Raw genomic sequence first — 17,189 nt, 5'->3', positions numbered from 1 at the left:
ACAAATATTTTGAATGATTTCACGCAATCTTGAGCCATTTTCCACCTTTCGTATCTTGGTTTCAATTTGATTCCAGCAGAGATCACCAGTCGAGACCGGATTTTTATCTTGCAAGATCTTGCAGGATGACTAGTTCTAATGCAAGATTCTTGCAAACAATCAAAGACCTTCAATGATGAGTTTTTGAAATCCTAGATTAGCCATATATGTATAAAAAAATGTTGAGTTGGTATTTGTGGAATTGGATAGATAATTTTGAGCGCAGTTCAAACTCAATAATCTTTTCGAACGAATAAAAAACTAATCAGAGGTCAGTTAGATCTTTTGATCAGTGGTCATTTTCCCTTGATCTATTATTTGACACATTAGGTTGAGTTCCAATTGGTTCAAAACTCTCAATGTATACTTTTGGCGGGTATTAAACTTGTTTTTATTGTCTTGTGATTAAAAATATGTCTATGGACAGCAAGCATATATGGTGAGATTATAATTTAGTCAGTTAGAAACTGGTTTTCTTATTAATAGCACCTCGTAATTTGACTCGAACTTTTGCTCTACAGAATATTTAGCGATATGATTATGATTGGGGTGAAGGGTTTTGAGTAGCGGGTTGGCAACAGCAGCAACAGCAGCAACATATTTTTCTGAACAAGGTTTTCAGACTCTCTTTCACTTTTTGGTTGGAATATGCATATAGGAAAGGGTTACTCAACGCAACAAAACAGTATGGAAGTCGAAGAAGCACCGCTCTAGGTCCATAATATGAGGCAACAGTGTCGTAATAGTGATGTTCAAGGTTAAATACAATTCGTATGCCGTAAACAAAGGCCGTTAAAGTGGTTGGGATTGCAGTCGAGATGAACGTAAGGCCCACAATAAAAAACACTTTAGTAACACGTCGCTGAGATTTAAGTCGCTTAATCTCTGCTTGAGCGCTAAGGGATGCAATTGTGACCTCGTCTCCACAGTTAATTCCAGAGACAGTAGCACTGTTGTTCGCGACTACTTTGCCACCTCAATGCTCCGCCTCTTCTTCAAACGAAGTCTCTAAACACCCGGGTTGAGGTGTCACCGCCAATCAACGCAAAAGTATGTAAGATAACCGGTGAATGTTGATAATTTTGTAAGATAAGCGGTGAATGCGGCAATATTACATAAATCAGTCGGTGAATGCGGTGGAAAAAAAATTTATTGACTGGTTGCGGTGAAATTACATAATTTCAGTGCTGAATTTGAAGGTGAAATTATATAAATTCACCGCTTAATTTAGTCGTAAATAACATAAATTCACCGCTTGAACGAATCGAACGCTTCGAATTGTTTTTTGCCAACGAAGTTAAAATACTTTATTAAAAGACGCACGGAAAACTTACCCATGAATAACCATACATCTTTTTGAAACTCTTTTAATCGTGAATTTATGTAATTTCGCCACTAGTGTAAGCGGTGAATTTACAAAATATCACCTCAGTTTACCGCTGAATATTTAAATTTCACCATTAATCTTACAAAATTTCAAAGCACATGTTTTAAGAGGTGGCAGCAGTTGAATAAGAAGTGGCGGACATGCAGAAGATGAGAAGATCGAATCCATGTAGGGCCGGTAAAAATAAGGTGTGAAATGTGGTGAAAAATTGTTCGCTTACTCTAGTGGTGAAATTACATAATTTCAACGCATTTCACTGCAAATTTATGTAAGAAACTTACGGCGAAAACAACATTTTTTCACCACTTATATTACATAATTTCCCAATTTTTGCTCGACCGGGGAAAGTTTAAGGTTCCCGAGATTTCCAAATTACGTTCAGGCCGAAATAAAAAGAGAAAAAATGTGATAGATTGGAATTTTCAACGGTAGTGATAGATGACAAACAGATACAAAAGGGAACAGCAAAAACGTAGTCTCCTGGCAGATTTTGAAACCAATGTTATGAACTGTGAGCACTGTAGAGTTTTGCTCAAAATACGTGGAAGAGCATCACTTACAATTTTCCATAGACCTGGACGGTGAAATAGAAGCTGCAGTCCGTGCTAAAAAAAGAGTGTCCCAGGAAAAGACATGCTGAAAGATTCAGCAGCACAACACCAACGACGCCATTTATACAAATTCATATATATATATATATATATATGTATATATATATATATATATATATATATATATATATATATATATATATATGTATATATGAATATGTATAACTAAACACTGACATATCCCGGGTCGGGGTGTCACCGCCATTCAACGCAGAATTATGTAGGATGAGTAGTGAATGCGGGAATTTTTGTAAGATAAGCCGTGAATGCGGTGAAATTACATAAATTTACCGCTTAATATATCGGTGAATTTACATAATTTCACCGCTTTGAAAAAAAAGGTTTCCAAATTTTGCGAGATAAGCGGTGAATGCGACGAAGTTACATATATTCGCCGCCAATCTCAGTGGTGAACTTACATAAAGTCACCGCTTAGAAAAAGTGTCCAAAAATACAAGATTAAAGGGTTAATTAAGGGGGTAAAACGATGTAAGATAGGAAGTAATGGGGAGTAAGGGAAGAACTGTTAGATTTAAAATTACTCCATAAAATTACCCACCTAAGATTACCCCTTAATCTAACATCTTTTTGAGACTTTTTTCTAAGCGGCAAATTTTACCACTAAAGTAAGCGGTAGCCTTACAAAAAAATCACCACCTTTCACCGCTGAAATATGTAATTTCACAGCTAAAAAATAATTTTACGAAAACTCACCGCGCATGTTTTACAGAAAGTAGAGTGAGTTTGATTTATATTCATAAATTCATGAATTTGATACATCAAAATACCAGAAGTTAGTGAGAGATAGCGCAGTGGGAAAAAAAGTGTATAACATGAAGGAGATGAGACGTTCCAACCAAGAATGTGTGCAATCCTATCATCGTACTACGTACGGATTTTTATATAATTCTGAACAACGTCTCGTTCACAGTCTGGAAACTCTGATCATAGCATGAATTGGGTTATGAATTGTCTGGCCTTTTTTCCGGATAATGTTATCAGAGCTGTATCTAGAATCTGTTCAGTCAAATCCGAACTGTATAGCCTGTTCACAACCAGAAGGTAATGCATAAATAACAGGCAACAAACCGAAAAAGAAGTTCTAATGTACCCCCAAAGACACTGTTTTTTTAAGTAAACACTTCCCTGTTTTAGTTCATGAGCAGCAAGTACCACACCAAGGACTAAAAATTGTCTCCCTCTGGTAGTCTGAAACATTTTCTTTCTTAGAAAGTATCTTTTTTTCATGGCTGAAGAACATGAAAGGCAATTGAAAAAGTAAAGTCAGTAGTATACTCAAATGCACGTATTGTCACGGGGGGACGTCCCCCCGTGACAAATCGTGCATAACGTTTCGTCACGGGTGGGGACGTCCCCACCCGTGACAAATCGTGCATAACGTTTTGCCACGGGTGGGGACGTCCCCATCCGTGACGACTCGTGCGGTACATTTTTTGAGGTCGAAAAATTTTGTCTCTCAATTTCACCGGAGGGACAAAAACTTGTAAAAATTTTCTCGATTTGTGCCGGGGACAAAAACTTTTGTCAATTTTTGTCAATTTTGTGCGGTAAGAAAAAATTGTGAATTTTTTGCCAAATTTGTTGTGTGGGCCAAATTTGATGTTTCCAGCTAATTTGTGCGGGGGATAAAAACTTGCTAAAGTTTCACAGTTTTCTGGAATTATTGAAAAACTTGTGAAATTATTGCAATTTTTTTGGGGTCCATTAAGTTGATTTTAAAGTTTACAAATTCTTAAACCGTTTTTTAGTCAAAGAGACTATTCATGGGTTTTCGAAAGACATAAAATTGACTTACCGTTTCTTTATTTCAATCTCTTGATAAGTTTATGTAATTTAACAAGATATAAGTAAAATGGAGTCAAATTTGGTGGTCTTGATCCAACATCTGGTTTTAATTTGATAGTTTTATTGCCCATATGTTATCCCAGATTAGGGAGTATGGGCAGATTAGAAAACCAATAAAATTTAAGTGCCAGGGCTCCAAATTGAGAATTATTGTGTCTGATAAGAAAATTGCAGCGTCAGAGGTGAAAAGAATGCAACTTCGCAGAGAATAAGGAAGAAATATACGTATGAAATGGACAAAATAAATGCTCGAAACTATATGAAATGTTCCAAAAAGTACCGAAAAAGTGTTTGAAAGTGTGCGGTAAAGCAATTCATCTACCACGTTTAAATAACGGGAGAGTTAGAAATCGTGAAAAAAATTGTGTATTTTTAAAAAAAAAATATTGTTTTTGGACAATTGTATGCAAAATACTTCCACAAAGCAATTCCATTCTGCACAAATTGTTTTGAGTTGTGAATGACAACAAGTGCAGATCCGTAAATTGTAAAACACAAGTTGTTTTCGGGATAATGCAAATGTGATCGCGTAATATGTTGTAAAACTTGGGGAAAATTCTAAAAAATGACCAAATTTTAACGGGAAAAACTAATGTCCGACTGAACCTTACAGCGTAATTTGGGCAAAATGATAGATTGAGCAGTCTATTTCCCTTATATACTTAAGAAAACTAATTCTCTTTTTTTGTGAAGGAAATTCTCTTTTTTTTTACTTTACTTTAATAAACAGGTTTCCTGTTCTGTTTTGTTCTCCTGATGGTTTCATAGCACTAACAATAACTACAGCTGTATGTCTATAATGTTCATCTATTTTCATCTAATTCGGACTTGTTTTTGCCGAACTCTGATTTGTTGATGGCTGACTGAAGATCAATTTTAAACATGTGCATATGACAAAATATGCTTTTGTTTTTTTTTGTTTCGCAAGTTTTGGTCTCGGCGTTTGTGATTGGTTGGCCAAGTTTTAGATATTTTTATGTCTACTACATGCGCCAAGAGTAATTCAGTGTGATTGTCTCCGACTCTCTGATTGGTCAGTCGAGTTTATGCTTTATTGCCGTCTTTCACAGGTTTGAACACGTGTTGTTTTATTATCGCAGACAAGGTGTGGTCTCTTTTATTACCGTAAGCAATTCATTGTGGTCGTCTCCGACTCTCTGATTGGTCAGTCGACTTTAAGCTTTATTACCATCTTGCACATGTTTGAACACGTGTTGTTTTATTATCAAAGACAAGGTGTGGTCACAAGTTTGAGTTTGTGTTTAAAAAGAAAGTAGTATGTCGTCTTCTCAAGATTACTTTGATTTTTATCACAATATAGCGCGTTCTGAAAAAACGATTTGTTGTTGCCTGTGTGAAAACATATGATAACACTGGAACTTGTATATCGCTGAAACTTTTCAAAAAAGAAAATGGAGACAACGAATTTCGTTTCAACTAAAAACTCACCCTCTCTATGCAGGAATTGGAGCCAGTAGGAGAAAACATTGATGCCATCAGAACAATAACTCTCTCCAAGTTTGCGAACGACCAGAGCAGTTCTGGCAAAAGGAAGTTACAGCCTGGTTTCAATTTAGAAACGAATGGTGAAAGTCGTAGCTGCAGATTCAAAAAAATCAAAAAAGCCTCAGAGAGTGATAAAGAGAATTAAATAGCAAAAGAAAATGGTTGAAGCAATGTTTGAACGTACGCCTGAATGTTTTCAAAAATTCCCAAAACTTTTTTGATATTTTATTTGCAATACTAAGCCTCGATTTGATTCTAATCTTACAAAAAACTTCGCATACAGCTAGCACAAAAAATGAAGATCATTGCAAAGTACAACAATTTCATTGCCATGTCATTGCTGCCTTTGATCAATTACCGCAGTCCTTCAAGGATACTTCTTCTAAACCATATACAATACCATGTCTCTTCACTTGTTTTCAACTGCTCATTCGGGGGTCTTCTCACATAGTGCATTATGGCGAAGTTATGGAAAAACTTCAAGAGGCAGTCAGTTATAATGACCAGCACAATCTAACTGTTTCAATTTCTAAGAAAAAATTACCAAATGTCAACATGATAATGACACAGGATGTTCAAACACAAACTGACTTTTGGCTTACTTGTACGATTGAAGGATTTTATAGTATTTATAATGGTGGTATGAACGGGGAGCTTTCAAAAATACTCGATATATTAAATAGTGGCTATGGTTGTATGCATGTTGATAATAGTTTGTTTTTGATAAATTTTAAAATGAAATCAAAATTTTTTAATTAGCAATTGTCTTGTTCTGTTGTCTTTGAAGAAAGAATTGAGCAACGAAAAGTTATTTTAAAAAAAATATTAGAGCATATGATTAGCAAAGCGTAACAAATCATTATCGTTCATATTCAACATCAAAGGATATTCGTAACCAAACATCACATGCGCAATATAATTGCAAAAAAGTCCACAGAGTTTTGAGTTTTGATTTTGAACTGGTTTAAGTTCGAGTACTTGAGTTACTTCATTGTAAAACTGTACCAGACGGGAATACAGTATTTGGTTGTTTTGTATCGGGAGTGCAAGCGGGTCAGCCAAATAAACTTTGTTTTCGTGAAACAAAATAACCATCCAATGACTTCCTTCATATTGCGCTGGTGAAGCATTAACTACAACAAATCCTTTTCTTGTTAGCTTTGGAAAATTGTCCGCTGCAAAAACTCCATAAAAATAATTTTTCAAATGAATTCATTTTCCCAACAAATAGCGTATTTCATCACTATCCATCGGTTAGGTAGGTGATAATTGAGTTTTTTGTCACATTTCGTTCCGAATTAACATAAAACGTTGAGTTTCTTTCGCCCAGAAATAAAATTTCTACGTTGGCCGCCAATGCTTCGTCAAATGTAAGTTGAACTGAAATTGAGCAATTTGTAAGTTCTGGATGAATGAAATCATGAGAGGCCTCTTGCGTTGAAGTTAAATCAAAAGCTAGAATAAAGTGATGGGGATAATTATCCAGAGTTATGCCATGCCGACCTTTGTCAAGAAAATCCAAGGCTTCCAGAGTATTGAAATAAATGAGGTGGTTAAAAGTTGTTGAGACAGGAGTTCCAACAATAGGTTGACCATTTCTACAGACAACAATTTGGCTCAAATTAAATTTCTGGTAGTGAAAAAGATTAGTGCGATTAGTTCAGAGGTATGCTTGATTTGTTGCCATTGCAATTATCATACGTCGTACAGGTTCTTTCGAGAAAAAATCCTCATGGCTCCAACTTCTTATTCCAGTTGTAGCTAAAAAAGTTCCTGGTAATACTTCTGTATAGCGATACGCGGCAGGCGTTTTTAGTAGAGTTTTCTCAATTGCCGTCAAAACATGATCCGCTACTGTCATTTTTCTAACGTAGAGATTAGCTTCAATTTTTTTAATTTGTAATGTTTGTTTGACTCTGAAATTTCAGCAAATTCATTTGTAGACCTTCTAAGTGAAATTCGCAGAGTAACACCACTAAGTAGGTGTTTATCACAAGTAAAATCATCACTCGCCGGCTTTCCAATAAAATAGTTTTCCTTGGAATTAGCAACAAGAGCTTTTCTGGCCGCTACGTCGTCCGAGCGACCATCGGTGCCATCAATGTTAGCTGGCTCATCCTCGTAATAATATCCCTGACAAATTAGCCATGTGTTTTTTGCAGTTTTTCCAGAAGAAAATTCCGTTTCAATGAATGTTTTATGCGCATAGTTTCCGTTTGTGTTGGAAATTTTAACACCGTTAGCAGATACAGTGCATTCTGAAAATAAAGAAGGTAATGCGTTATTGCTTAAGTATGGCACGTCTGTAATTGTTGCATCAGTTCCTGTCCCTAAATCGCCGTCATTGTTCCGGGAGATTTTGCATTTTATTTCAAGGAGAAGTTTTTGTAAATCTATGAAATTGTTCCTGTCACCCAAAACTTCAAACTCAAACATTGGACCATCCGGGGAATATGATGGTCCGACTTTTTGAGTAAAAGCATTGTCAAAAGTAATAAGCAGAGGCTGTTTTTCGAACAAATCAAATGTGGTGTGTAATGCCTCTGCGGGCAGTAAAATAGTAATCATTTTGAACTTTAGAAAAGAAATTCGACCGACTTCTCGTCGAAGGTTTTTTCTTACGAATGCCTTGTTTTGACTTTTCACCGTTGGTCTTTAATTTACGCATTCTTCCTGTTTTTGACCCGCCCACTTGTTTTCTTACAGTTTTTTGCACAGTCGACTTTATTGCTTGTTTTGGAGTCTTTTTCTTTGTAACTACATCTACCAGCTCAGGAGCTGCTTGAACAATTAATTCACGTCCAATCTTTTTGGCTACATGCCAAAGAAACTTTCTTGCAATCGGTAATGCGGCTCTGCCAATACCTGCTGCTAAAGCCCCAAAACCACTTACTCGTTGGCAATAGTGTCCTAAAAAGTATGGTGACACCGATTGCTGTTGATAGTAGGCTTCCTTTTAGTCGAATTTTTTAAAATTTGATGTCAAAATAACTTTTCCTGTTCCAGCGAATGGAACTAATTGTCCGGTTTCTCTCCGCAATTGAATTTCAATTGACTGAAATTTTTTTGATAATAACTTTTTGTATTCCAAATTGCTGAAAACAATTCTGTGTGTTGGCTCCATTTCGCAGGGGCAACCGTTTTTCAGGCGTTGTTTTGAATCAATGACTCGAATAAGAGGAGCTTTATTATCACCTACGTATTGATACTCAATTATGTTAACGTAAATAAAAATCAGTAGCTTCCCTGCAGACAAATCAAAAGGATAATCACCAGCAAAAGTTTTTTCTTCGTCATCTGCCATGGTCAGATTTTCAAAAGTTTCCAACATCTTGTATCCAATATGATAACCAGACCCATCTTGGATACCGTTGAAACCTAGTATACTCAAAATTTCGTTATCCGGAAAAGTAATTCCTTCGTTTTTACCAAAAAATAGGAATAAAACTCCATTGATTTTGTAAAATTGATAGTCAAAATGAGGCAATCCAGTAGCTGTTTTCAAGAATCTCAAAAGATGGTCACGGTTTTTATAGGAACCAATTCCAATGATAGCTTGTTCTCCTCCGTATGGTCTGGAGACAGCATCAAATGGAATACTTTTCTCATAAACCTTAAGGCCTTCAGAAGAAAATGTCTTCAAATCACTTTTGTTCACTTGATTTATTTTTGCCGGGAAGATAATTTCATTTAGTGCAATTCGCCAATCCCCCTCCAAATTAATTTCTTCATTGAAATAATTTTTGAATGAGGACAAGGTGTTTTGAGGAAAAATATTCATAGATGCTGATGAAATTAAGTGAACGGTGAATTCATTCATGTTTTGTTATTTCGCTACTATTGTCTCTATTTTGACCAACACTAATTCATAGAATTTTCCTTTGACTGGCTCTTGGGTCGCGTCAATGAGACCATAAATAGGGGGATTGGTTTGTAGGTATATCGTGAATCTCAAAAACTTCGTTGGTAAATGTTTGCTTGTATCTTTTTCTAAAAGGAACATCCGCTTTTGATGTTCGCACAAAGTCCCCAACGTAAAATTTTGGTCGACGAACTAGTTTTGATGACGTATTAAAAAATTAATGATATCAAGTAAGGAACATCTTTCTTTGTCACTTTATTGGGCGCCAATTTCGTTACTCTGTTGACTCTAGAGTTAATGGTTTGTACAAAGCTCTGCAATTGATTAATATACGAGTATGTCCATTTGTCCTCTAAAAACTTGTATATCAAATTCTTGGGCAATCGTATATGCTGATTTTTTTTCGCTGAAAGTTTTATAAACTTCGATTTCATTTTTCTGACATAGAGTGCTGAAAGAGCCTTTAAGTTCTGTACCAGCATTTACCACTTTTTTAGGTCACTTGTTCCTTATCATTTTCTTAAACGCATCTGCTGTTGTTGTGGCGTACTTTGATTTTAAGGGTTCGACTCGTAGATAACGTGAGAGACAATCCACCGCAACCAATAAATATTTTAAATCTTTGTTCTCTTTTGCTAATTTATCCACATGAGCCAAGTCTAGCGATCAAATTTCGTTTATATCGTAGGCAATAACCTTTAGTGTTGGAAAATTTTTTCTATTTTTTTTATGCTTTGTGTGGCCATTTTTGCCCTCTAGGAACAATTTCACTTTACTTGGTTTCAAGTTTGTGATTCTTTGTTTATTTCTTACGCTTCCGTATGCTGCCGGACTTTTCGTATATTTTAACTCAAGCAATTTTTTCTCATTCGTCGAAAGACTCCCAGTTCTTCTCCTCTTGCTGAGTTCTGGCTTCCTTCGAAGTTTCGAAACCACTTACGGCGTCTGAGGATTCTTCTGTAAGTAATTGACCTGTTTCTTTGTGCTTGATTCCTTTTGGCGAAACAGTTTTCCTTTTCTTTTTTGATTTGGCAGTTCTTTGCGCTCTTTGCCGGATCGCAATTTTAGCATTTCTGTTGATCAGCAAGTATTCTTTTATGTTTAAAACCTCAAGAATCTTAAATTAATCTGGATTACTTAGTTTTTTTTAGTTGGTTGCTGCAAATCATAGAGAAAAATTGGGACTTTTATTTCTGTTGCTGTTCTGTCAAAAATGAAATTTTCATTCTTGTCTATAACAACCTTTGTTGACTCTTTAATGAGGCTAACTATTTTCTCCGTCCTGGTAAATTTCGCTGGCGCCAAAACGTTAGAATTTTGAAGAATTTTGTTCGCAGTTTTTTTGACAACCCAGTGGGATCAATTGTTTCCCTTGTATCTAAAATTTCCTGGAAATCTTTTTTAGTGTCTTCATTTGGTCGCTTACGGTTCAAAAAGGAAAATTGAGCGCTGGTATGCTGAACACTGGGATCATTTAGAATTTGTGAGGTTCAAGATTGCTCTTTCATAAACTGATTTTTGGGAATCAAAATAAATTCTTCAGCAGTTGACATGGTTTAACTCAAATGGATGAAACAAAATTTTGTAATAAGTTGAATCAATTCGAAACCGGTTTTTGTTAGAAAAAGCGCTCGTCGTTTATCCATTGATGACTTTTTCTTGAGAACACTTTCAAATATGTGTCTGTTTTTTTCTAAGTCTCTTGCTTTCACTCTAACAAGACACAGCAAGACATTGTGAAGACATTCACATAGAACCAGTATAACATCACTATCACAACTGCGCAGGTATTTCCTTAAATGTTTTGGTTGCAAATGCACCATTTGCTTCAGTATAGATAATTTTTATCTCTTTCATTGTTTAGAGGGGTTGTTTCTGCTTTATCAGATGGAAGGTAGAACACTGTAGGACCTGGCTCAGTAATACTTGAACAGTATCGTAAACAATCAGAAGTTTTTGGATCAAGATCGATAAGCAAATGCGCAAATGGTTCTTTCGTTGCCAATTGATAGCAATGTTTTAAAAATTTAACAACATTTAACTGCTTGCCTAAAAGTTCGACTTGTTGAATATCGCGGGCTGATTTGAACAGAATGATATGTGATGTGTTCAGGTCTATTGTATGAGACCACTTGCTCTGCTGATAAAGATTGTGATTTATGTAAATAACATTAATCTTTTTGTGACGCCCTGCAGTAGCCAACTTAACAAATTCTTTGTCGTTATATTTTTTCTTCGCACGAGTAGTTGATTATCAAAAAACAGTTTTCAAGGTTATTCAAAAATTCTAAAATTGGCATACTTTTTGAAAATAACTACAAGTTTCTGCTCCATTTTGATGTATATTTGTTGCATTTCTCGGTATAAAAAAATAATGTGGTTCAATTTTGGGTAAAATGTGTTTCCACTCAACGTTTTGAAAATTAACTCCGTTTTGCCACAACCTGAGGGCCCTACAACGAAACCTGAGGGCCCTACAACATGAGGGCCCTACTGAAGACTCTATCTTGCGTAGATATAATTTTATTCTTAGTCTTGGATTTGGTAATATGTATCCAAATAAACTTGACAATATGAATATCCAAACTGAGGTTTCTTCACAATTTGGTTTTAACACGGTTAACTTCACAATACAAAGTGATATTAGCAGTAAAATAACAAACATTTGCACAAAAAATACAACTTCCGATCGTGGCAAAGTTGTTTGGTTACAAAATTTCCAAGACGATTTGCTGCTACTTTCTTTTTCAAAATAATTATCTTCTACAACAGCGTCAACTTTATCGACTGTTACTCCCTCCATCTCAACACAAAAAAAAACTTGTTAAAAAAGTATAAATTGGATATCAGTTTACACAAAACAACTCAAAGCAATTAAACTCAGATAGAAAGTCTTTCATATGAACCATAAAGCACTCAGAGAGTCTCTCAGTTTTGTTATAATGAACAATTTTGTGCACTCTTTCTTCCTTCACCAAGTGTTGAATCTCTTTTGGCAGTGAAGGATCGTTTTTGTCAATTTCCTCACCAACCGGGTGCTTCGACATCAGTAAGAGTTTCGGAGGACAGACTCTGGGTTGATTTTTTGACATTCTGCTTTTTCCACTGAAGAAAAGGTTCAATATAATACACTAAATGAGTGAATGAGCAAATTTCGTCCTCAGTCAGCAACAATTTAACTTTTCTCTGTAAGAACTGGTTTCTGGTTTTTATGGTTTCATCTTTGGAAATTTAAAGACTCAGATTCCCGTCCCCCGTAATCAAGGCACAATTTGTTGAACTCGGTGACAACGGTGCCTCCACTTTCGTCAATTTCTCTCTCATTGGTTAACCAGTTGAAATAGAAAATGGCTTTTTCTTTTGCACAATGTTTGTTGAAAATGTTTTTGCCCTTTGAATGATTTTGACAATTTTGTGTAAAATAGGTCACAGATATTGAGGGACACTCATGTGAATTGAGATCAATAACAGGACATTCAAGCAGTTCTGACAAAAACTTAATTTTTTCCGCTCCCTTAGCGTAGAATATTGCACCAGGATTCCGCAAGCGAACGCTTTGAATTATTTGTGTTAGATAAATATAGGGATAATTTCCTATGTCCCAATCAATACCGTGCGAATTTCTACTCAACCATCTGAAAGATTACTTTTGTTGAGTTGTTAACCCACTATAACTTCTTGATGGTAAAAATGACACACAGTCAAGGTAGTCTTCAGTACAAATTCCAAACTCTTTAACAATAAATTTTTCTTTTCTGTGACGAAATCCTTCAACGTCTTACACATCCATTTTGCTGCTCAGCATTCCAATAAAAGAAAAATTGACGGATGAAAAATCTTTATATAAAGGCAAAATAATATTCCCGACAAATGCCCGCTAAAACAGTTGCTGCTTTTCCACGGAAGCATATAAAAATAACCAGGTCCTTGGTTATATATTTCGTATATGAAAGCTCCTGCGTCGCGTAAATTAGCGTGCAAACGTAAAATTTTTGATACTTTTAGATACTTGTCGAGAGATGAATTGTCGATGCCAATTAGACCTCCATATGGACGCAACTTTAGAGCAATATCATGATCAAAGGAGTCCAACTCACTAAAATATTCACTTGCTGCCAAGAAACAGTTAAATCTTACTGATTTTGCAGGATAAGATGTAGAAATGGATTAATATTTGTCGTGAATGTTTTCCAAACAGTTTCTACAAAGAACTAGTTGATCAAAACGCATGCCAAGTCTTTTGTTTTCACTTACCAAACTGCAACTCAACAAAGTTATTAATGCTTTTCACTGAAGAGTCTAAACCATTTAATATTAACAATCTTTAAACAAAGAGTGAATAAGATTTTGTCATTCTAATAATAGCGACAGACTAACTTATCGGGTTTTAATTTTTATAGTTTGAAACACCAAGAACCAGTAACCCCAATGCTAACTGCATGTTGTTTTAGTTTGTCCATGAATTCTCCAATTGGTTATGATAAGACATAGAACAGCGCATTCGTATACTGTCTGTAGTCACTCTACTTTCGCCTTATTAGAACTAAGTTTACATTTCAAAATTTGCTGTCTTTTGATTGGCTAAGATAAAAACCAAATATATCCAACTATTATGCTCTACGTGACAAGTATAGTTATTGCTGTTTTCTGATTGGCTAAGATAAAAACCAAATATATCCAACTATTATGCTCTACGTGACAGGTATGTTTTTGAGCTATTCTTAGAAGCAACACGCCTAAACAAGTAGCAAAAACAATTGAACGCAGATAATCATTTTCTTTCAATTCTTGCATACTGTTTGGTTGCTCACAAAATCCAAATCTTTGCTCTACAACAAACTGAAAATACTCGCAAACTGTTTCCACAGTCTTTCTTCATTTCTTTTTCCTTTCTCCAATTTTGATAACAATCTAATTATTCTCGAAACAGGATTGATACAAAATTCTTAAGTTCTAGATTAAATTGTTTTATCTTTTGATAATATAGAAAAGCTGACCAAAAGTTTTCACTACCTGACAAATTACCACAACAAATCATTAACCGCAACATTGTCTTCAAAGTTTGAAGATGTCTCCGGTGACAAATATTCTGAAAGAAGAGGCAAATCCCGATTTGAGAACAATAGCATTTGAAACTTACAAAAAAGAGAAAGTCGTTATTGTTAAACAAGAGTTGCGGGACAACGAGTGGATTACAATTAACCACATGGCGCAACCAATTGTAATTTTTAACTACATCCAATCATTCAGATTTGAAAAGGCGCTGATGAAAGGAGCACAGTACACGATCGAACATGTTACCGGCTACGTAAGAGAATTTGTTTTCAATCCAGAGACGATAGATGAAATTGTTAGGAAAACTCTTTACGACTATGATATCAAAGAGATTGCTCTACACGAAAATCAGGAGGGCTATTGGAGGGACCTGGAAATTATCGATAGTTTCTGGCGGATTCCAAAAAGCCCCGAGTTCCAGACATTACAACTCGGTCAAATTCTCCTCTACCAGACTCAACGCCAACTCCCTCAACTCCCAAGGTAGCGGAAGCTTCCATTATTGCCAGCAGCAGTCTTGAGACGCCACCAGTGAGCCTTTGCTTTGCTCCAAAGAAACGGAAGCTTGATATCAACTTCTAATACTCATTTAAAGACGTTGTTTCTTCTTTTTCTCAGATCTTCTAGTGTGAAAGTTATTTTGTTAGTATTGTTTGTTCCGTGTTATACAATTCCTGCATAGAGAGGGTGAGTTTTTGGTTGAAACGAAATTCGTTGTCTCCATTTTCTTTTTTGAAAAGTTTCAGCGATATACAAGTTCCAGTGTTATCATATGTTTTCACACAGGCAACAACAAATCGTTTTTTCAGAACGCGCTATATTGTGATAAAAATCAAAGTAATCTTGAGACGACGACATACTACTTTCTTTTTAAACACAAACTCAAACTTGTGACCACACCTTGTCTTTGATAATAAAACAACACGTGTTCAAACATGTGCAAGATGGTAATAAAGCTTAAACTCGACTGACCAATCAGAGAGTCGGAGACGACCACAATGAATTGCTTACGGTAATAAAAAAGACCACACCTTGTCTGTGATAATAAAACAACACGTGTTCAAACCTGTGAAAGACGGCAATAAAGCATAAACTCGACTGACCACTCAGAGAGTCGGAGACAATCACACTGAATTACTCATGGTAATAAAAAAAGACCACACCTTGTCTTTGATAATCAAACAACACGTGTTCAAACATGTGCAAGACGGTATTAATACTTCAACTCGACTGACTAATCAGAGAGTCGGAGACGACCAAACTGAATTGCTTATGGTAATAAAAACAGACCACACCTTCTCAACACAAACTCAAACTTGTGACCACACCTTGTCTTTGATAATAAAACAATACGTGTTCAAATATGTGCAAGACGGTATTTAAGCTTTAACTCGACTGACCAATCAGAGAAGCCAAGTCGACCACAGTGAAGTGCTCATGGAAATGAAAAACACATGTTGGCGCATGTAGTAGACATAAAAATATCTAAAACTTGGCCAACCAATCACAAACGCCGAGACCAAAACTTGCGAAACAAAAATAACAAAAGCATATTTTATCATATGCACAAGTTTAAAATTGATCTTCAGTCAGCCATCAACAAATCAGAGTACGGCAAAACAAGTCCAAATTGGATGAAAATAGATGAACATTATAGACATACAGCTATAGTTATTTTTAGTGCTATGAAACCATCAGGAGAACAAAAACATAACAGGAAAACTGTTTATTAAAGTAAAGTAAAAAAAAAAGAGAATGTCCTTCACAAAAACGAGAAGTTAGTTTTCTTAAGTAAATAAAGGAAATAGACTGCTCAATCTATCATTTTGCCTAGGTTACGCTGTAAGGTTCAGTCGGACATCAGTTTTTCCCGTTAAAATTTTGAGATTTTTTAGAATTTTACCCAAGTTTTACAACATATTACGTGATCACATTTGCATTATCCCGCAAACACCTTGTGTTACACAATTTACCGGTCTGAAAATTGTTGTCATTCACAATGCAAAACAAATTGTGCATAATGGAATTGCTTTTTTTGGAAGTATTTTGCTTAAAATTATCCAATACACAATTTTTTTCTCGATTTCTAACTCTCCCGTCATTTAAACGTGGTAGATGAATTGCTTTACCGCACACTTTCAAACACTTTTTCAGTACTTTTTTGGAACATTTCATTTAGTTTCGAGCATTTATTTTGTCCATTTCAAACGTATATTTCTTCCTTATTCTCTGCAAAGTTGCCTTCTTTTCACCTCTGACGCTGCAAATTTCTTATCAGACACAATAATTCTCAATTTGAAGCCCTGGCACTTAAATTTTATTGGTTTTCTAATCTGCCCACACTCCCTAATCTGGGATAGCAAATGGGCAATAAAACTATCAAATTAAAACCAGATGTTGGATCAAAACCATCCAATTTGGACTTGTTTTGCCGAACTCTGATTTGTTGAAGGCTGACTGAAGATTAATAATTCCAGCAAACTGTGAAATTTTAACAAGTTTTTATCCCCGCACAAAATTGCTGGAAATATCGTAAGTTTTTGCCCACACAACAAATTTGTCAAAAATTTCACAAGTTTTTTTCTTACTGCACAAAATTGACAAAAATTTTACAAGTTTTTGTCCCCACAAATTTGAGAAATTGTCCCCGGCACAAATCGAGAAAATTTTTAAAAGTTTTTGTCCCTCCGGCAAAATTGAGAGACAAAATTTTTCGACCTCAAAAAATGTACCGCACGATTCGTCACGGGTGGGGACGTCCCCCCCCCCCCCCCCCGTGACAATACGTGCATTTTAGTATACTACTAAAGTCTAATATTCTCGAAAATGCCTTATACCAATGTTTACCACTATTTTAAAAATA

General features: G+C 35.5%; 1 long non-coding RNA gene across 2 annotated transcripts in view; it reads right to left on the bottom strand.

Annotated features, from left to right (window-relative positions):
* Nucleotides 1-339: 339 nt before the first annotated feature.
* Nucleotides 340-17,189, bottom strand: part of LOC142348298 (uncharacterized) — a 59,215-nt gene continuing 42,365 nt past the window's right edge. The window contains exons 3-4 of one of the 2 annotated variants that reach the window (XR_012760717.1): nt 1,987-2,031; nt 340-1,047 (exon numbers count right to left, since the gene is read on the bottom strand). This is a non-coding gene — a long non-coding RNA (uncharacterized LOC142348298). The remainder of the gene's footprint in view (nt 1,048-1,986; nt 2,032-17,189) is intronic. The other variant, XR_012760718.1, reaches the window with a different exon arrangement.

This window comes from Convolutriloba macropyga, chromosome 10, assembly GCF_964194025.1.
Source record: "Convolutriloba macropyga chromosome 10, txConMacr16.3, whole genome shotgun sequence".
In the NCBI taxonomy this organism is placed as follows: Eukaryota; Metazoa; Xenacoelomorpha; order Acoela; family Convolutidae; genus Convolutriloba; species Convolutriloba macropyga.
The sequence above is the reverse complement of the archived record's forward strand: the minus strand, read 5'-3'. Positions and strand labels throughout refer to the sequence as shown.